At 47.0% G+C, this 22,468-nt stretch overlaps 1 protein-coding gene across 1 annotated transcript in view; it reads right to left on the reverse strand.

The window, feature by feature from the left end:
- camta1a (calmodulin binding transcription activator 1a) overlaps positions 1 to 22,468 on the reverse strand; it is a 294,400-nt gene that overhangs the window by 33,907 nt on the left and 238,025 nt on the right.

Consider the following 22,468-nt stretch of genomic DNA (forward strand, 5'->3'; position numbering starts at 1 on the left):
TGAATAACATCCATTTGCCTCTTGTGATCATGAAAAGCTTTGATTACCCGAGCAAGGAACACGAGGAATGTTCCTACTTCAGTCCTTATCGCTCCCGATTTATTATAAAACATCCAACTGCCACTAAGCGCACAAACATACAAATATAGAACAATGTAGCTTCACTGGCTCGTAGGGTACAAATAACAAATAAAGGTTGCACTGAATTACAGAGCTTTAAGCAATTAAATTTAAGCAGGTGTAGAGTATATGGAAGAAATCGTGTTCGGGAGATGTATGAATGAAATAAAAGAGCACACGCAAAACTACACACACACACACACACATACACTCGAGGCTAAACAAGATGCAAGCATCGACAAACCAACAAAGACCTTGATAGAGAAAAATGCCGTGACAACACGTGTGTGTTACTGCAGTTTGAAGCTTCATCAGCACTAAGTGGCAAATAAATCAAGGTGCTGCTACTGTAGGTCTGTGCTCCCTCTCAGTGCATTCCATTAATCTGTGAGCACCCCCTCCCCTCTCCTCTCCCCTCTCATCACACAGGGGTGTGGTTTGGGGGGGGACAGGGGGGGGACGAGACATATCCAGATAAACAATTACTTCTGTGGGGAAAAGAAACATCCCAGCAATGAGTACAACCTATGATTTGTCTCCGGAAGTGGAACAGGAACCCGACGTATGCAAAGCAGCCTCAGGACGACAGATGACCTACCTCCCCCCCCCCGTGTGAGCCGGAGCCGGACTTTGCCGAGCGTTATCTCACTGTTCTCCTTGTCCCCTGTCATTGGTATGGACACTGGGTGATGAGCGCTGCACTGTGGGGATGGAGGTGGCACCGGGCGGCGGGCGCTGCACCCAGATGGCTCCACCAGCTGTGTCAACAGCTCCGAGATGCCCTCAATCTTTACTCGGAATGAGCGCGGGCGCGGAATGTAGACGGCTTCATTCAATTACCAGCGTACATGCATGTATGTGGATGAATGGGTGCAGTCGGGGGTGAATGTGCACACACACAGCTCACGCAATAAGTAGACGCGCACACACAAGCTAATTAGCATAATGTAACAGACGCATATATATATACTCAAAAGACATTTATGGATTTGCCGAACACAATCGTACACGTGGTTACAAACAGTCTCCTCCTTCCAGCGCCCACGCTACCAGCTGTTTCCTACCTACTTCACACAGGGCTACACAAAGATGCACACACGTATGCACTGGAAATAAAAGACCACAAAGCAGCCTGTGCTCCTCATTCAAACAAAAGTAATCTGCGTCTCCGTGCTATACTGATGGATCTGCCAAACCACAGAGGGAGCCATGCAGGAGTGTGTGACTAGGGTTGCAAAGGGGCGGAAACTTTCCGGAAACTTTCCATGGGAAGTTAAGGTCGGGAATTTGGGGAATTTTGAAAAAAAAAAAAAATAAGCAAATTAAACGCTGAGCAACAAAAACATCATTCAAAACTCTATTTTAAAGATGTATGGAATGAAGCAAACGCTGCACGTTGAGTTTCAATCCTCCACTGTGCATTCTTCCATCACATGCACAGATAACTCCCAGCATCCTTCACTCTACAGCAGGGCTATTGAGGCCTGCTGTAGTGTGCAGGACTAGTCAGGTGAGTTTCCATGATATTACTGGGGAAAATATATTAACATGCTGATTGAGGATTGTTCATCTGTTCATCTAGCCTATTTCCGTTCATTTATCCATCAATTGTAAAATATTTTTACAGACGATTGCATTGCATTAGTGTTTTTTTACAAACTTTTTTCTCATCTTATTCTACAGAACAATGCCACGTGCACTATCTCATGTGTGGAGACATTTCACCTCATCCAATGTAGAAGGAAAGGCTGTGTACATTTGCAAATACTGTGCAAAGACCTATGTTAAGAATGACACAACGATGCAGAAGCATATAGTCAAGTGCCCAAAGTTTCCTCAGGGCTCAAATCAGTCTATGACACAACAAAATGTTTATATTTATATCTGTATATGACAAGGTAAATACAGTTAGTATAAATTACCCACAACATTTCCAGTTTATTCCCGTTAATTCCCGTATATTCCTGTATATTCCCGTTAATTCCCATGGAAAGTTTCCAAGTTTGAATATTCCCGGAATTTTGCAACCCTATGTGTGACGTCTGGAACTTTCGCTTCACTTTCTCCCTCTGCCTCTGTGTCTCGTCTTCACACCGAGTTTAACTGTTCTCTTCAAACTCAGGGCCCGCCTCCACTCTGAGAGGAAAACAACACAATGAAAATGTAAAGCGTCACATAAATCTATCAGGATGGTAATTTAATTTAATTTCCTGCTGGCCGCTTTCTTTTTTCCACAGTGTAATATCAGGAGCTTGTTCTCCAGGAGTCGGTAGAAAAAAGGGCTGAGGGGGAACTTTTTGCCCTGGATACTATTTTCCAGAGAAAATGAGATCTCATTAACTTATTGATTAATTGTGTAATGTAGTCTTTGGGTTGTTTTTTCACTGGTTTCCCAGGCGGGTCTCAGGGCAGCTTTCCAGCCTTCCACTTCCGCAGTGGCAGCCTGGGATCGAGTTGCAGGAGCCGGTGCAGTGCACGTGGACCCGGGTGCAGATGCTGCTTGGGTCTTTGAATCAGATCGAATGAGAGAGTCTGTGTATCGGCTGCTGGAGCTGTAAGCGTGTGGGCTAAAGATTCACATGTTTAGGCGTCATGTCTCCAGCCTGCGCGTTTTGATGTTGATGTGTTGTGTTAATGTTTACTGCGCCTCCCAAGAACAGATGGATAGATGTTGAGCTAATTACTCGCAGAGTCTTGGGGAGTCAGCCATGGGGGCGGAAGGCCTGCTGAGTGGGTGGTGGAGCGCCTTCCTGCCCCTCCCTCCACCGCTCACTCTCACAGACACACGCAAAAACGCATCAGTACACAAAGCCAGGCATGCACGGCAAAAAAACAATTTACACAATCGTGCACACGTCGCACAGACACACAGTCTGACACACGGAAAAAGTTGGCGTGCCAAAAAACTCACACGCACATTTGCACACACACGCATACGTGATATCCGAGACATCGCCATCGCAACCGGAGGATAAAGGTGCTGTTGTAGCCAGGCAACAGGTTTCTCTGGCACCCACGCACTAAGAGGCAGCCAGTGCTCCTCCGATCTCTCGCTGAATGCGAAACCTCGTCCTGAAGTCATACACCCTGTTCTACTCCACCAGACAAGGGTGGAGAGAAAGGGAGAAAGGGAGAAAGGGAGGAAGAGAGATTCGCTAATGGAGCTGAAGACACGGGAGTTAGATGTCAGTGGAGACAGATACGATGACCTTCTACATTTTGTGCTGAATGTGAAGCGGTGGAAGTGTGTGTGTGTGTGTGTGTGTGTGTGTGTGTGTGTGCGTTGAGCTGCAGCTGAGATTTAACAAAGTGAGACTCGAGTGCAGAGCTCATTTATGGGTAGAACCTGGTATGAGCGGTCGAATAATGTGTCCGCTGTCGTGTTAAGTCTCTGAGACACTTCCACAAATCTGCCACTCTCTGGGAAACACGTGCACGTGGAGTCCACTCCAGCAGCCGCACCGCAGCTCATTAAGAAAGAGAGAGAGAGAGAGAGAGAGAGCCACGGAGAGAGAGTTTGAGACAGAGATATGAGGGAAGACAGAGAGACGAGGACAGAGAGAAGAATGAGAGAACCAGCTCTTGTGGTGTCAGACAGGCGGCTCTGCTCCACGGCTGTGCTCCACCACAGTCGGCCTCGCTTTCACAACCCGTGCACGAGAGCGATAAGAACACCATTAACATGAAAGGATCTTAATTGAGAGGGGATGCTTCACAGGACGTGGATGAGCCGGGGAGTGCACCGGGAAAACCTTGTCTTTTCACTGATAAAGTAACCCCCACAACCAAGGAATGGGGGTGAGGCTTCAAAGCCTGTCACAGTGAGGGAAAGAGCAGAGCAGACTGGGGCTCAGGTATGGGAAAAGTCCCCCCCCCCCCTAGTCTTCCACTTTCCACTTTTTCTCGGAGGAAGCTACTGGGGGAAAAGAAGCAAAAGGAGGAGAGGATGAGACAGTTCTTCTTCATGGGAGAGTTGAACTGGCAGGCTACAGGGAGAATCCATTTCACTACAAACTATCATGAAAGCAGGAGCAGCCGGGTTGTTTTGTCACAGACATACAGCATCAAGGCATAAATACCGAGGGGAGGTGCCTGTGTTGGTATATTTGTGTTTGTGGATGTATCTGTGTCTTTATATATTTTGTGTCTGCCTACATTAAATTATAAATAGCGTATGAATGAGTGTCTAGAGGCAGATTTTCTGTGTGTCGGCTGGCGTACGTACATCAGTATTCATGCAGAATGAGTGCAATGAGCTGTGGGTGAGAGACTGAATGCATCTGCTATTGTGACTGCATATTCATGCTGTTTGTGCGTGCGGCGCATATCAGAATTTGTGGTTTGTATCTCTTGCAGACGTCTGTCTAGTTCCATGTGCTCAGGAAGACCTGTGCATGTACAGCGTGTGTCGGAAGTAGGGTTGCGAAATTCCTATTCTATTCCGGGGATATTCAAAGTTGGAAACTTTCATTGGGAAATAACGGTAATTAACGGGAATATACGGGAATTAACGGGAATTAATTGGGAATTAACGGGAAATGTTGTGGGTAATTTATACTAACTGTATTTACCTTGTCATATACAGATATAAATTTAAACATTTTCTTTTGTCATAGGCTGATTTGAGCCCTGAGGAAACTTTGGGCACTTGACTATATGCTTCTGCATCGTTGAGTCATTCTTAACATAGATCTTTGCCAGTGGTGTATAAAGTACTTGAAAGCCATACTTGAGTAAAAGTACAGATATCTTACCTGAAAGTGACTTCGGTAAAAGTAAAAGTCACCCGTCAGAAAATGACTTGAGTAAAAGTCTTAAAGTAGCTCATATTTAAAGTACTTAAGTATCAAAAGTATCTGGTGTTGAAATGTACTTAAGTATCAAAAGTAAAAGTACAAAGTGCTTTTTATAGTAGTCCTATACAGACACAAAACAATCCAAAATGTTTCTCCTCAAGATTTATCTCAACTGACTGAAAAATTATAACAACAATATGAATATAATGTATGTAATGTATAATTTTACAAATTTTGAGAGAGAGAGAGAAATGAAAAATCTACTTAAGTACAGAAACAAAGTATTTCTACTTCGTTACTTCCCACCACTGGTCTTTGCACAGTATTTGCTAATGTACACAGCCTTTCCTTCTACATTGGATGGGGTGAAATGTCTCCACACATGAGAGAGTGCACGTGACATTGTTCTGTAGAATAATTGATTATTGCTCAGCGTTTAATTTGCGTATTTTTTTTTTTTTTTTCAAAATTCCCGAGCTTAACTTTCCATGGAAAGTTTCCGGAAATTTACTGGAAACTTTCCGCCCCTTTGCAACCCTAGTCTGAAGTCATGTTGCTGGTGTGGTCCGCTGCATCAGCACCAGGCCCTGCTCTCTGTGGCTGTGTGCGGGGGGGGGGGGGGGGGGCAGCTGGCCTGGCAGTGGCATGGTGATGGATGGCATAGGGTGCCAGTCATTAGGTAGCCTCCTGGCCTCTGGCACCGAGGTTGCACTCTTAAACACCGCCCTCCCCCGGCCTGTCCCCAAACACTACTGCTCATTTCAAGGTCAGCTGCCTCGGTGGCGCTCCACCTCCACCAGGCACCAGACGTCTTCCTTTTGTTTGGAACCTTTATCGCTCACTGCCGACGGGTGTGCTTTAGAATGTGAGGGCGGCTGGCTGGTGCTGTGCCTCGTGCAGAGACGCAGACACACGTATGCAGTACATGGACACACACACACACACAGAGACACACACAGCGAGGTAAACAAAACTGCATGTCAAACCCTCACAGAGAGGCAGCAAACAGCCTGGAGCTCCTGTCTGGGAAGCAGAGCAATCCCCTATCTGAACCTGCCTCCCCCCCCCCTTTCTCTCCAGGTCCTCTATGACAAACTCTTTGTTTAAGTGTTCTCAGCTTAGAACACAGACGTCCTAATTGGGGTGTCTGGAGTCAGCGCTTAACCTACTGGAGCTAACCCTCTACTGCACCCGGCTCTCCACAAACTACCACACTGCCTGAGAGCCAGGCTGAAGCGATGCCCAGGGTGGGGACCAATCCAGGTCAGTTTATACAGAGTTTCTTAATGTGAATTACCTCGATTGCCTCGGTCCAAACTCTGTGAGAGGGATTGCAGAGTGGGCGGCACAGCAGGAGATCCTGATTTAGGGAAGATTCATCCTGCACCTCTTACCTTCACTACCTAGTGTACTGGCTGGGAGATATGAAAGGCAGAACTTGGAACTTTTGAGGAACAGGAAGAGGCCAGCATGTTTGAGCGTGTTTCAGAGGAAGCCAGCGGCTGAGGCCTGTGATGTTTAATTCAGTAGCACATAATCACTCCGATGGAGTTGAGAGCGGAGCTTTAAATAACTCAGCTTAGAGGGGCAGAACTGCTTCACTCTGGGTGGGGGAATACAAGTCTGTGTGTCTGCATGTGTGTAAAGTGTGTGTGCAGACTCATGTGTGTATGTGCACACACATTTGTGCACTTGTGTGTGTAAACATTTCCACATGTTTGTGCGTGAGTATGCAAGAAAGTGCTCCTCTATTTTTGTGGGTGGCTCCTCCCTGCTTTAGAATATTTTATTTGTGCAGTGCACCACAGTGAAAGGTGGAGTGTGTTTGTTGCTTTGCAAAGCATCTGCATGCATTACAATGAAAGTGCAAAAGGCCGGCGTTCAGAGGCTGAACATGGAGGGGCAGCCTGGATGCCAGGCAGGCAGGCAGTAAGTCAGGCGGTAAGCCGGGCAGTGAGGCAGTGAAGCCCCTTTAGCTCCCACAACTCAACTCACAGTTTACGGCCCACTTATTCTTCCTAAGGCCCTTACAGAGCACACTACCCTCTCCATTAGTTGTGGTGGTCCCAAGTGAGAGGCCACGCTGCCCAGGGGCAAGCTGAGAAAGGGCCATCAGAAGCCCATCCGGCTGCCATAATGGCCTCGGCTAAGCCGATGGCACTGATCCAAATATTCAGTGGCAGTGCAGGTGACACAGTGTCATTCTGGAATAAAGGAAGGGGAAGGGAGTTACTGAACCCTCTCAGACACAGGGAGGATTTAACCATGTGTTCTCTTCATGGTTCTTTCCTTTTGTTCCCGACTCACAATACCTCTCAACCTCTGGCTTTCCCTCGGTCTCGCAGTTCCACTTGCTCGCTCCCTCGTGTTCATCTCTCCCTCTCAGGATATAGTGCAATTCATTTGGAGGAGGCAAACACAGCTAATACCATCTCTCTCCACTTCCATCTCCTCTGCTCTCACTCCCTTTCATATCAGCTGCTGAGGCTGATTTGTTTGTGCGCGTCTTCTCTTCTCCCTGTGCCAGTCGACTAGGCCGACTATTTATGTGACTCTGCCCATGTCTGTGAGCAAATCAGGACTTCATAGGAGCAGCCAGTGGAGAGAGAGATGTGCTGGTGCATTTCTAAACAGGACGCCACAGGGAGGACTGATGTGTGTCCAGCTGCAAGACAGACCCAACCTGGCCACTATCTGCCCCTGCAGTGGCCCGCTGAGCAATAATAGATAACACCGGTTGTCATTATCAACAACAACAACGACTGCTGAGGTCGAAAACAGACCCAGTCAAGCCTCAAGTCTAAAAGCACCAATGCACATACTGTATATGCAGATATCCACACACACATGGAGAGACTGACACACAGCGACTGCAGCCACAGGATGGCTGAGCCTGTCTGCTCTGTTAGACATGGTGAGGGGCTCATTACTATTGCTGGGCTGGATACTGGAGCAGCCCCAGAGCTCAGCTTGGCAAGACCTCTCTCACACACAGTCACACACACACACACACACACACACACACACAGAAACACCATACAAATGAGTAATCAAACGTCTGCCCCTGGGATAAAAATGTTTTAATGGTATCCTAGCAACCAATGTGTATTGGATACACATGAAAAATGCAAAAAATAAATAAAGACAATGTGTGAGTGTGTGTGTGTGAGACAATGAAAGAATGTGGCTCAGATAAACAGCGCATATTAGAGAGAGAGAGACAGAGAGAGAGAGAGAGAGAGAGAGAGAGAGAGAGAGGTCCATGGGGTGAAGTGCGGAGCGGCCGGAGATAAGAAGTCGTGAATAGGATATGAAAAGGTAATGAAGAGAGGAAGAGAAAAGGCGACCATTAGAGAGGTCTGCCAATCTGATCGACAAACACACGCATTTCCCCGGCCTCACTTCGGGGGCAGTGTTGACTGCGAGTCGAGCTCGTCCACAGACACTTAAGGTCATAGGAATGTGTTGTCAAATCACGGCTCAGGGAGCAAGAGAGAGAAAGAGCGAGAGAGAGATCATCCCGGGAATAAATCAGTATCTTACACTCTGTTGCAAATATGTGGTGGCGCTGCAGGGGGGGGGGGGGATTATGCAAGAACCACGGGCTTTAGAAAATGGCCTAAAACACAGCGCTGCTTATCACACCGGGTTCAAATGCAAAACACAAGGGGGTTGTGTTGTGTTGTGCCAAAGTCACACAATCAGGTGAGAGAGTAGTGATTTGTAAAATTGCCGCAGAGCAGTGTACGTAAAAAAAAGGTGTATAGCTGCATCTCTGGGGATCTGGAGAGGTTTTGTTTTTGATCATCGCTGAACATTAAAAAGTGTTAAAACACAGCGAGTCCTCCTTAAAAAAAAAAGAAAATGATTCAACAAAAAGACAGAGTTACATTTTTATTTGTTTATCTGTGTGCAAGTGTGTGAAATGTGAGGAGCAAAACAGCGTGTAATAGTGTGAGCGTGTGTTTCCGTAAGATACTAGTGTGTGTCTGTCTGTAATTGTGTGTGAGGATGTTTGGTTCTTCTGTCTGTAGAATTGTGTGTGTCTGTGTGTGTGTCTGTGTGTGTGTCTGTGTGTGTGTGCGTGTGGGGTGCCGAGAAGCATACTATCTCCATCCAGCAGCTGCCACAAAGAGGCTTCCCAAAACAAGCGCCGGGGCTGTGACAGAGACAGAGCGACCGCAGCCTTCTGCTGGTGTAATAGGAAATTAATTGAGACCATCAATATGGTATTAATCATTAAAGCACAGGTGCTGAGGTGGCACTTTGCTGACTGCTCCACTGTTGGCAGCGCTCGCACACTCACTCACTCACACGGTAAAAAGTTTGACCTGCTGTTTTGCAAAATTGTAGGTGGGGACACGGAGAGATCGCTGGAGACAAAGGGAAATGAGAAAAGGGGAAAAAGTCTGTGCCCTCCATTTAGACACACAGCCGGGCAGTATTTTTTGAATACACAATAATCCAAGGTCATCCTTACTTTGCCGAGACAATAGTTAACAGTGAACTATTTTGAGCTGGCTTTAATACGGACTAAAAAAGTGAGGCGGGAATTGAATTGTGGAGCGTGTGTTTTTGGGAAAAATGAAATCAGAGAACGTCAGGTAAATTTGAGGAAAATATTCATCGACTCCCTCGGAAACGATTCCTTCGATCACCTGACGCTTTGTGAGGCGACGCACGCGAGTGTTAATCAGCCGGAGGAGAAGCAAATTGCAGCAACTACATTAAGCCGTTAAGCACACCACGTCTCCAAACTGTTGAGGGTGTCTCACCGAGGCGAATGCTTCTTCTGATGAATAATACATCGCACGCAATACGCACAAAACCACACACACACACACACACACACACACACACACACACACACACACACACCTATATATGTGTACATGAGACTGCATGGGCAAACTCAATCGCAGGGTCCACTCTGTGCGTCTCGTGCTGAGACAGTGCGACAGCTGGGCACGACGGAGGGTGTGTGTGTGTGTGTGCGTGTGTGTGTGTGTGTGTGTGTGTGTGTGTGTGCACGGCAGAGTTCCACAGGGTAATATTCCCCCCCCACTGTGCTCACTTCGGAACTCTGTGAAGTCCGGCACCGACGAGCCTCCACGGGCACTTTGCACCAAACCTATCCCACCACCCCTACCCCCCCCTCCACACCCCCACCCCATGACTGTCAGTGTCAAGGTTGAGCCTGTGAAATGTTTATGATTCCGGAGCTGTAGATAAGATGGAGATTGATCTGGGTCGAAAGGCAAATAAGAACGCGCCAAAACGCCCGGAGTCAGCTGAAAAGGACGGAGGCAGAGGGAGCAAGAGGGGAAAAAAGAAAAGAGAGAGAGGGAGGGAAATGCATTAACACAGGTCTGGGCCTTGGAGAACCAGAGGGGGGGGTGGGGTGGGGGTAATAAGTACTTCCTATGCACCCTCCGAATACTAGGGGGGAGAAGGTGACGACACCATCAGGACCACCTGACTGATGCCCTGTGTGTGTTTTTGTGCAGGTGAGTGTTTGTTTGGTCCTTTTGCCTGATTGCTGTTGCACATGAAACTCGCAGCTCTGGACTAGAGGAACTTCATTCATAGTGGGAATGGTGGATCCTTTGTCGCGTTGGCATCGGATGGTGGACCACGACCGAGGCGGCGGCTGATGACGGATCCTAACTGGCGGAACTACAGTGGATCCCATCTTGATGCTGGATCGTGATCTTGCTGGCTGCTGACCAGAGACTATGATTGCAGCAGGACTGCTTGACATATATTGAAGTTATGCTTCAAAATGATTACCCTCATCAATGCTGAAAAAAACTTTAATCCTGATGTTTTCCTACACTTGACATCTATTGCACTTCTGTCCCTCACATGTGTCTCTCTGAGGTTTCTACGTATTTTTACCTGTTAAAAGGGTTTTTAGTAGTTTGTCCTGACTCTTGTTGAGGGTTAAGGACAGAGGATGTCACACCATGTTAAAGCCCTATGAGACAAATTGTGATTTGTGAATATGGGCTATACAAATAAAATTTGATTGATTGATTGATTGATTGAACGGCTGGGCTCACCCAATGGTACCACACACACACATTCACACACACACATTCAGACTATTTGCTGGTCAAGATTTAAAAGTTACAGGTTTTTCCACATAAGCATTAGTGGGACTTGCCAGGATCAGAGGAGAGGAGGGATGTTACTGTACGTGACGGTCATCCGGTGAAAAAGTGTTCACCAAAGCGACACGTTGACACAGTTAACTACTCGCCACGAGCAATTGTGCAAAGCCTCAAAAAAAGGGACTTTCATGGGAGGGGTAGAAAGCGCCGTCTCTCTTTAACACACTCACAGTGACACATCAGCTTTGATTTACGATGTCTAACAGTGGAACAAAAGGGGAAATGATGTAATCAAATAGAGCATTTTTCAAAGGCCAGAGGAATGTGTGTGTGTGTGTGTGTGTGTCTATGTGCATCAATATGTGTATTTGTGTGTGTGTGTGCAGATGGGATGGATGGAAGGATAAGACCCTTTGATGTATCTCCTGACAGCCCGAGCCAGCTTGCAGGAGGAGAACAGAGCAGAGGCCACCAGAGAGTTGGGGCCCCGAGCCCCGGGGGGGAGGGGGGGGTGGTTGTCTCCCTCCCCCTCTCAGCCCGCCCTCCCCTCCCTCTTCTGATCAATACTGGGTGCTAATCAGCCCGGACAGTGTGGTAGCCCTCTCGTTCTCTCATCTCCTTTTTTCTTCTCGTGGTTTTTACAACCTCTGCTTCTGCCATGGCATTGCCAGCTTGCATATATCACACACACACACACAAACACACACACACACACACACACACACACACACACACACACACACACACTTTGCTCTGTGGGTATGTGTGTGTGTGTGTCGAGGTGTCCATATGTGTCCACAGCTTTGCGTGTGTTAGCCACACACACACATTCTCCCAGTGTTTCTGTGTATATTTGCGAACGGGAGTCAGTTTAGAGTCTCTGCAAATACGTGAACAGGCTTATACAAGGCTGTTAAAATGTGTGCATGTGTCTGTGTACAACAAGATAAGGGAATATCCTTGAAAAGGCAACAGCAACATAAACCCCAGTGAATTATGAGCAGCATGCATAAACTTGAATAATAACACATCCCCTCATTTTGGTGGCTTTATACTAGTTATCTAATTGCCCGTGCCTCCTTTTTCTTTAATAAACTAATGAATGTGGCTGGGTCGCGGCCCCGGAACTCATATAGGCGGCAATAAGTAGCACTGCTTTAAACCCCAAACTGCATCAGAACAGCTGAATAATTTGTAGGAGAAATAATTACGGGGGCAGAGGAGCAGGCATCAATCCTGGAACACCGACAGTGCCCTCGCTGGAAACTACCTCACCCATAAGCCAAGGCTCCATTAGGTATTGTCTGGGGCCTACAGGCTAATTTGTTTGCATCAATAATACATTCAAAGGATTTATCTAACTTGCAAATGAGTGTTCATTTAGAGGCTGGGAGGAGAGCAGGCAGCAGGAGAGAAGGTGTGAGAGGCTGAAACAGCTGCTTGGGGTTATCTGGGACACGGTTAACCCTTCGCTCGGCAGCAGGACGCCGGTCCACACCCAAGCATTTAGTTAATAGGATTCAGCGATTGGTAGGTTCTGACACGCTTTGGATGACAGCCAGCGTTTATGTAGGGCAGAGATAGGCCGAGGTACCGGCGACCAACCCTTTGGAAAAGCATCAAAAAGAGGAAGCAGAGAGACCCCATCGCAGCCACATCACATCACCTGCTGCACCGAATCCTCTCTGATCATCTGCCAGATGACAAATTGATTGTTTCGGTTGGAGGACGTGGATCACGAGACAGTAGTGATGTGTCGTGGGACGCTGGGATCCTTTGATCTCTGCACTATGCCGCCTCCCACAGGTGACACAAGGACACTCAAAGCCCAACAGAAGTGGATATAAAACCAAGGGTGGGGCGAGGCAGAGAGAGAGAAAAATGGGAGAGGAGGAAGGAAGCCGGCCATGAACATATGCTGCCGCTCGGTGCCAAGCCCCACTGGCTCAGGCAAACCCACGCATACGTTGCACTGCTGCCGCTGCTGCTGTTGCCACTCCAGCCCTCTCCAACACCAACACCGTGGCACTACTTAGTCAAACAAAGCTGGAGAGATGAATCTGGGAAGAGATGGGGGTCTCCCCAGTCCCTGCACTGCCAGAGGAGGACGGCCTGGCTCTCGGCTGCTGGCACCCCCTTACATTGTGACACAAGATAGATTTTTATAATCTCTTTATGGGCTAGACTCCTCCACCACGATTCACTTTGATTAATTGTTGGTAGAAGCTGCAAAAATATTAATTTGTTAATGTCGTGCTGGGATAGGAAAGTAGGATGGGAAAATCAATATCTTGTGTTTTCTTAATAAATTTGAGAGACAAAGATATAAATGTCCAATCTTTTTCCCTGGCTCAGGGTCCTAAATGTCCATATTGGTTATTATTAGTTGTTGAAAAGTAGAAGTTGGCACCGATACATTAGGATTTTTAGTATTGATATCAACACATATGTAATTCTTATGCTAGAGATCATTACATTTCACACACAGGGACTGAGAGGATCCATTGAAAACTTAATGGTTAGAACATCTGTGTGAGAGAGTGTGTCTGTGCACATGCATGTGTATGAGGACACGAGTAAGGTCAGTTTTGGGTTCAAATGTTCAGGTCATGGTTCAATTTAAGTCTCCGGGATATTAATGCAAGTCTCTGCTATGTCCTTGATTGACCCATAACAGCACTATGTGTCTGTGTGTGTGTTTCTCCGTCAGGGGCTATTATGGCGACAATTTTCAGTTCGTGTCCAACTCATAAAATGTGTCTTAAATTGGGAAAAATCGGAATCTCTTTCTGGGTCAGTCGCTAAAGGTAGGGGTTGGTAGTTTGTTTCTGACTTTCACTTAAAAAAAAATCGTATTCATAAAAATCCTTCACATTGTCCAGGATTAATAACTCCTGATTCTTATTAGAGATGGTTTGTCCAAGTCAGGATAAGAACTTCACACTAACCATATCCCCAATAGGGAAAAACAGGTGCTCCTTGTGGCTCAGTGGTTCATTGTAGGGTTAGACAAGTAGTGGTTATAGTTAAGTTTAGGGTGAGTCCCTAAGGAATGAATGCAAGTCGATGTAACGTCTCATAAGTGAATGTGTGTGTGTGTGTGTGTGTGTGTGTGTGTGTGTGTGTGTGTGTGTGTGTGTGTGTGTCTGTTAGACAAGGACAAGGCCCTGTGATGTTTGATGTACTCTGCACCTAAAGGTATCATTAACACTGACACTCTGGAAGGTTCAATTCAGTTTTCATTGCTTAAACATTTTATAAGCACCAAACTTAAAATTCACAGAAAGGTCACACTAATATTTTTAATACAATACTTAATAGGATTTCTCAGTAAAATCATTTATGTATGAAATATTTTTTACGTAATGAGGGTCTTCTGCTACTTGAACGGCGGCAGTTGTGGCTGGGGGGGTGTTCCACCAAATAGTGATGAGTTATTATGTATTTGATTTTAACATTTTATTAAAGGGAAGGAGAGAGAGAGAGGGGGAGGGCAGGGGGGGTGTAGAGAGAGAGAGCAGCACTGAACATGGCTCCCCACTGGGATTCAAACCAAGGGCAATGAAAAGGGAAAAAAAAGGCAAACATCAACTGAACACATTCAAATTGATTCTTATCGCACACTTGCAAATACACACACACACACACACACACCCTTACAGACTCGTGAATCCACACAACTCCCAACTCGTGCACACACCCAAACAAAAACACAGACCCACAAATAAATAGTGGCAAATGTTTATATAACGCGGAAATCAAATTCTTGCAATCTTAGCCTGGCGAACTCAATTCCCCTCCGCCTGTCTGGCCTCCTCGCGTTCCACATGCTCGTGAACGAATGGGGTCAGTATCGTCACATAAACATTATCCTCTGCGCCCCCCCCGCCCCCCTGCCCCCCCCCTTACTCCCCTTTCTCAGTGAATGGATGCTGAGCACTGGTGCATATCTACGCAGGGATGGCAAGGGCACGGAGGAGAGAAAATCAATACTATATCTCACCTCTAAGCACAATCCCAACCAAAAGCAGCTGGAGTTTGCAGGTTGCTCCATAAACTGGACGGCTTCATCTGGCTGGTCGCTGTGTCGGTGGATTGCTACAGTAATGCACTACAGCACAATGGCCGAGGCCAGAGCCTGCCAGACATGGAGGTACACACACACAAACACAAACACACACACACACACACGGAGACAAACTGCACACTAACAGAGGCTGGGGAATAGCCACAGCAATGAGAAAAACTCTCATGAGGCAGGAACAGGGGTTGACAAACACACTTCCCCTCCTACACAAGCGAGGAAAAGCACCACTGGACCATTTGGTCAACCTTCTCTGTGGACTCACACACATTTGCACACGCACACACACACACAAGCACACGCACACTCAGACACACACGCACGCACGCACGCACGCGCAGGCATACACAGAGGAGGGCCCTAAAAATACTCGCTCTAAAAATAGCAGGCGGGAAGCGGGAAACAGGACTGAGGGCTATTATTATTACGCACACGTCCTGCCTGGTCCCACCAAGGCAAAGGAAGAGACTAATGATTTTCCTGGTGCAAGCAATTAAAAAACTATTTGTCACCTGCCAGGCTGCATATGACGTTGGGGGCCTTGGCGGAGCACCACAGAGTAAAATCCACATATACACACTGTGCTCACACAAAGTGGGTTGCATCATAGGAAGCGGACCAAAGGCAGGAATGGTTGCATGGGAAAACAGGTGAAATCGGAGGAGGTCACGGAAGAGAGAGGGAGGGGAACGGGAGGGAAACATGAAGTAATAATGGAGGAAATGTTTCCTTGGCTGGAGGAACAGAGAGGGTAAAAGGCTGATTTATCCGGACAGGTTAATACCAGGCCAGACAGCACCTCAGACAGCACACTGCCATCAGGAAGTCATGTAATATTTAGAATTCCGCCAATGAAAGTCATTCTCTTGCTTCTGGGCTCCTGGCTAAAATAGATATGTATATTGCCTCCTTCCACCTCCTCACCCCCCCCCCCCCCCCCCCCTAAAAGCCTCACTTGAACAGAGAGACATGTTTCTACCTGGAGTGTCTGGAACACGCAGGATGATACATCCGGCTCATTTCGTCTGATTTGCTGCAGTCCCGGCGGGAATTTCCCCCTAAACGGTTTCACGAATTCGAGCAAAATCACATTTCTTTGAAAATCAACATTTTAATTTAATGAGTCCCAATTCTGGCTTTGCCGCAGTTTTCTTATTAGGGAGGTAAACGACGTAAACATTGCAGAGAGATGAGGAACAGGCTGTCAGATCGGAGTTATCAGAGAGGGCCACTGAGAACTCACTTTTTCCTATAGCGCTCTCTCTCTCTCTCTCTCTCTCTTATTGGGCCGTGGGAGAAAAAGAGCTTCATCTTCGGGAATGGGTGAGAGTTCTGATGTCACATAGGGGAGAATCATCAGGCTGAATAACACCTCCGACTGTTTACAATGAATATCTTCACATGGGGCCATAGGAGGCCAATATTGGGCTCCGGGGCAAAGGGAGAAAACCTATATATATTGGAGGTGGGCAGTAAACAATATCAAGGCGAGCGTTATGCCTCCCTTGCACTACATAGGCCCTCTCCCCATCCAGCTTCCAGCAGATTCACTCGGCTGCAGTAATTTACGAGGCAGCTCGTTAATGTCGGGTGATTTGCGCTGCTCGTTTGCTCCCGCTCATCTTCACCAAATGATATCATCTTCTACCTCTAATCGTCTATACCTCTAAATCCCCCGTTCTCAAAGCACCTCCTCCCCACCCACCTCTTGTTTCCTCCAGTCCTGCCATTCCTCCACTCCTACCCATCCACTTTTTTGCTTTCCCTCTCCCTCTCCCTCTCCTCCTCCTCCTCCTCCTCCTCCGCCCTTTCTCCACTCAATCTCCGTGTCATGTCAGGTTTGCGTGGGTGAGTTTTGAGATGGGGGAGCAGACAGAGATGGGAGCAGAGCCATCCCACAGAGGGGTGTGTGTGTGTGTGTGTGTGTGTGTGTGTGTGTGTGTGTGTGTGTGTGTGTGTATGTGTGTGTGCTCAATATGACATCTATCCAGATCAAAAAAGACTAAAAGAAGACTGGTTTGACTCTGAAGGCTTTATGTGCCCTTGTAGTTACTTTTCCACTGCCCCCTACTGAGAGAGAATGAGAGCAAGCCCAAAAAAAAAAAAAGAGAAAGATTTTCTTTCAAAACTTGCAGAGGGGAGAAAGCTCAGCAATCCTGGGGAGACACAGTGGCGGAGAGAAATAAAGACAGAATAGTGGGATGAGGGGTGGGGGGGTTACACCGAAACAGACGGCAGGAGGAGAAAGGGAAAGAAAAGGAGGACGTGAGGGAGAGAAAACAGATGAAAACAATGTTCATAACAGAGATTGTTATTGACAATTAGGGAAACAAATGGCATTGTTTTTTATCCATAATAAAATACCTCTGAGTCTCCCAGAACTGCAGCGTTCACTCCGACTAACTAAACTGATTCCACCGATACTTTGTCTTCACCTCACATCTCTGCCACAAACCGTCCTCAGCCTCTTCATCTCTAACCCACAGAGAAATCAGCATCTCAGACCAGATGCAGCTAACACCCGCACACAGACAGATTTTCACAATGAAAATTGCCAATTATAGAAATTGCAATCAGAGCTGTGGGTGTGTATGTTGATGAGTGGGAGCTGGTTAAAGGGGAATTGAGATCAATATCTGAATGGATGCGAGGTGAATGACTCTGGCCTTATGTCACGAGGGCTTTCAGATACCCACTCCCCCTTTGCTCTCCTCCTCTGTCATGAACACACGCTTCCTCCTGTCTTCCTCTTTACCTCTATCCTTCCCTTGCCCGTCTCATCTTTCCCTCTATGACACGTTCAAGTGATCGTGTCGGGATGTCAGCCCTCATCCACGGCTAATTGGGGCTCAGAGGAGTAATCAGGGCAGGACAAATCGGACAGTTCTGGTCATTAGCTGTGACCAGTGTTCTCTGGGATGCTGGGAGATGCATGTGCTCTGCTGCCATCGCGCCTGAGCCTGCATAGTGACACAGGCAGGCCCGTGGCATGACATGAGTGGGGACACAGAGATTGGCATAGCATCAGCCATGGGGCCATTGTTGTCTTCTGCTTTCTAAGACAAACACACACACACACACACACACACACACACACACACACACACACACAGGCAAGTAAACATAAATAAACCTGGCGGGTGGCACAAACCCTTATTATCTAATTTTGGAGAGGCAGAAAAACACAGCTCAGAAGAAGTGCAACACTGAGGGTTACATCAAATCAGGATTTTTGGTTTGTCGCCATACTCTTTGACAAATGTTCGTGCCATTTGAATCTCAACACTCATTATCAGCGGGGAACTTTAACATTTGTTTCCTGCCCTGGTGGGTGAGCCGGCCCCTCTGTGCTCTTTTAAGCTGGCCAGAGAAAAGACAGCGGGAACGGGGGGGGGATAACATGTAAAATATCGGTGTCAATAACAATCTTGGAAGTCGCAAAATGTAAACATGTCGATGGCTGCTCCTGCTGAAAGTGGGGTGCATGACTCTGGAGTGAGATGAATGTCAATTTGTCGCCCTGGCAGAGCCTTAACCTTTCAGGATAACTGAATTATTTAAGCACCACGTACCTGTTGTGGGCCTCGGTTTCTCCATCTGGGCTCAGACTGGTTAGGAGGCTGCAGTCTATGGCCGCGCACGGCTCTTTGGCCGCACAGTGAAAATGGCAAGACAAATGCGGCGGGGGATTTGTGATAATTGGCCGTGCTGGTGGGCTCGGCGACTGGGCCTCGAGAAAAGGTCGCGGGCACTGAGGAACAGATCAGTCTGCCAGAAGGAGGGAGGCTATTTGTGTCTCCGGGGTTTTGCTCAACTTCTCTCTCCTTTTATTGTACGGAAGGAGGGGGGGCTGCTCCGGCACGGGCCCATTAATTAAGCACCAGCATAACCTTCAATTTGTTTAGAGGTCAGAAGCCTAACTGTGACTGTTTCGGGCAGAGACCAACTCCGATCCAACTCCATATTTACAGTGGGACCGGAGGGCAGCGGAGGTCTAAAGAAAGGTGAGAGCGGAGAGGGAGACATATTTGAATGTTTATGAGTACAGGAGACAGACAGGGTTAATGTTAGATGCACTGTGTCTCAGTTTCAAACTGCACACATGGAGGAGGAGAAGTGAAGGAGATGAGGGGAGCCACAGGGACATGGCTCACACTCTGACATGCTCGCGAAGCAGCTGTTCTCCTCATGGCAGAGAGGGGGGGGGCCTGCCAGCAGCAGCATGCTGCCGAGAGCACCACGGTCTCCCGCCATAGCACAGAAACAGAATGGCACCGTCTGATACACATATACACACACATATCACACAGAGACAGCCATGTGCATACGCTAAGAGACGTGCATACACACACACACACACCCGCATTGCATATACTGCCAAGCGTTCTGCTGCCAGTCCAGCGTTGAGGATTTGAGTGGAACAGTAATGTCAGACTGCGGAGTCAAATTCATATGCTGCAAATCTGATCTTCTACTCTGTAGAGGTGCATTTCCATTTGATACAAACAACAGCCTGCATAGCTAAAGGCAATTATATTTCTACTGCCTCCGTTTGCCCTGAGGTTGTAGACAGCCAGTCAAAACCTCGCCAGGTTTCCCTGCCTCTCTCCCCTCTCAGTGAAATCAACAGAACGCTGCCCAGGCTCATCCATGATTTATCTCAGTGAAATATTCATTATGTAGCCTTGCATAGTCTGGACGTATCTGATGTGAATCTAGACCTGACAGCTCTGCTCCATCATCACACATCACCTGAGCCACTCGGAATCCGGCACCTGTCTCCCACTGCTCAGCACAGAGGCAACTAAACTGATCCGAATGAATAGAGGATTCGGGTAGATATAAAGAATCCATCTGTCTGCCTTTAGCCTGCAGGCATGTTCTCTCCGGGTCTGTAGCTGCTGTATCCTGCCTGCACACCGACCTGTGACGGATCATCACAGCCGAGGAGCTTCTCAACTTTTCCCATTCAATTAGCTGGAGAGAGAGAGAGCAGAGGAGCGGATCCTGGGGAGTGAGACATGATGAGTATTTGGCAGTGGTGGGAAGTAACGAAGTAGAAATACTTTGTTACTGTACTTAAGTAGATTTTTTCCCATATCAGTACTTTACTTGAGTATTTATTTATCGTTACATTTGAACAAAATTATCTGTACTTTCTACTTCCTACACTCTCAAACTGGCTCGTTACTTGAGCAGCGGAGGTTGGCGCCGCATGCCTCTCTCTCTCTCTCTCTCTCTCTCTCTCTCTCTCTCTCTCTCTCTCTCTCTCATCTAGGGTTCAAAATTTGTAAAATTATACATTATATACATTATATTCATATTGTTAGAATTTTTCAGTCAGATGAGATAAATCTTGAGGAGAAACATGTTGGGTTGTTTTGTGTCTGTATAGGACTACTATAAAAAGCACTTTGCATTTTTAATTTTGGTACTTGTACTTTTACTTTTGATACTTAAGTGCATGTCAACACCAGATACTTTTGATACTTAAGTAAGACTTTGCTCAAGTAATTTTCTGACGGGTGACATTTACTTTTACCGAAGTCACTTTCAGGTCAGATATCTGTACTTTTACTCTAGTATGGCTTTCAAGTACTTTATACACCACTGGTTTTTGGGATAAATTACCTGCGTCCCACCCAAAAAAATGGCTCTGATGTGGCCAACAGTTAGAAAGGTTAGGGCAGAGGAAGTTTCAGCACCATGGACAGCGCCGCCGAGCCGACACTGCTCGGAGTCGTCTTTAATCACAGAGTTATCACTCAGCCTGTCCAATTAGGTAACCTTTGAGTTATTCCACAAATTTAAAATGGGTGAAATACTGTCTAATAGTGCCGGAATGATCACCGGGACAACACTTACAAGTCATTTCCCTACGTACCACCAATTCAAGTGGTTCCAAAGTCATTATACTCTGAAGGACTAATGTTATAAGAAAAATTGTAACTGCAGTGAATGGTGATATTAATAATGTATTTGTGTGAGACAAGAGGATCGAGCAAAGTGGCCCAAGCCGGGGAAGGTAAGAGGGAGAAAGTGATAGCTGTGAAGAAACAAGGTCGTCAGCATTCCCTCTCCTGCCTTACGAGTCATTTCATTATCTCATCCCTCTCTCTTCCTCTTTAAAGCAAGGAAAAGCGGGAGAAGCTATTGACCCCTCTCTGTGTTCGTGGCAGGCGGCAGGACAAATGAAGTTTCCCCTCAGACCCCCCTCCGTATTAATATCATAATTATCCCCACCTCTTTGCCCCTGTCGGCCGGCTCAAACTCCAGCGTCTGATTTGATGGAGAGGCGAAAGCGGGGAATTACATTCGATTAGCACTAAACAAGAGGAGGGGACATGAAGAGATGGAATCAATCAGTGCCACGACGACAGGCAAATCTTTTGTATCAATGAGTGCGTGTCTGTCTGACTGTGAGTGTGTGTGTGTGTGTCTCAGAACGGCTTGAGGACAGTCTGCCTGGTCCTAAAAATCCCACAGGTATGCCTTTATGTATCTGGTTATGCACACTGCACAGCTGACCACATTTAAAGAGGGGATCCATAATGTTAAGATGTTTATGAAGGCTTGGGGACTGTATGGCTTTTTTTTGTATATAAAATATACCAGAGCCCCACTTTTTTCTTACCAGAACCAGTGATTTTGGGAACTTCTTTTGAGTGACAAACCACACAGTCTGCTCGGGGCGGCTCTCTGTCTCAGCAGCAATTTGGATTCATTGTTTGCAACCCTCAGATAACTGCGCCGGTGCTTTTCTTCAGTCTCAGCCATTTGCCGGGATGGACCAGACATTTTAAAGTGCTCTAATGCCACAGAGAGGTGGAGGTAGTGTGGTGGGAGTGAGCAGATTGAGAGTGAGAGGTGAAAAGAACAAAAAGAAAATGAATAGAGTGAGAGAAGACCCCCCTCGCAGGTCTTCAGGCCCGTCCCCTGTCTCATTACCAAGGCTTCGACTCAATGAGAAGTGGATAAAGAGTGGATAAAGAGGCACACACCCACAGACTAACCCCCCCACCCCACCTCCCTAAAACACCTTTCGGCATCACCACTCCATCTGTCATCCTCACCTCTTGCTTTCTAGCAGCATCACACACACACACACACACACTAATATCCCAACACACACACACACCAAGACACACTGTCCCCTTTCTCCCTATTCTGCTGTATATTTATGATTTTTTTTTGCTTCACATCTTGAAATCTATCTTTCTTTCCAGCTCTCCCTTCACAGTGGATTGTTTTTTTCAGCCTAACTTTTTTAAAGTTGTGTCCATCTTACTCCTTCTCCATTCTCAGTCTGTCTCTCTCCCCCCCCCCCCGACCCTCTCTGTCCTCTGTGTTCCGTC

Source organism: Limanda limanda, chromosome 7 (assembly GCF_963576545.1).
Source record: "Limanda limanda chromosome 7, fLimLim1.1, whole genome shotgun sequence".
Taxonomy (NCBI): domain Eukaryota; kingdom Metazoa; phylum Chordata; class Actinopteri; order Pleuronectiformes; family Pleuronectidae; genus Limanda; species Limanda limanda.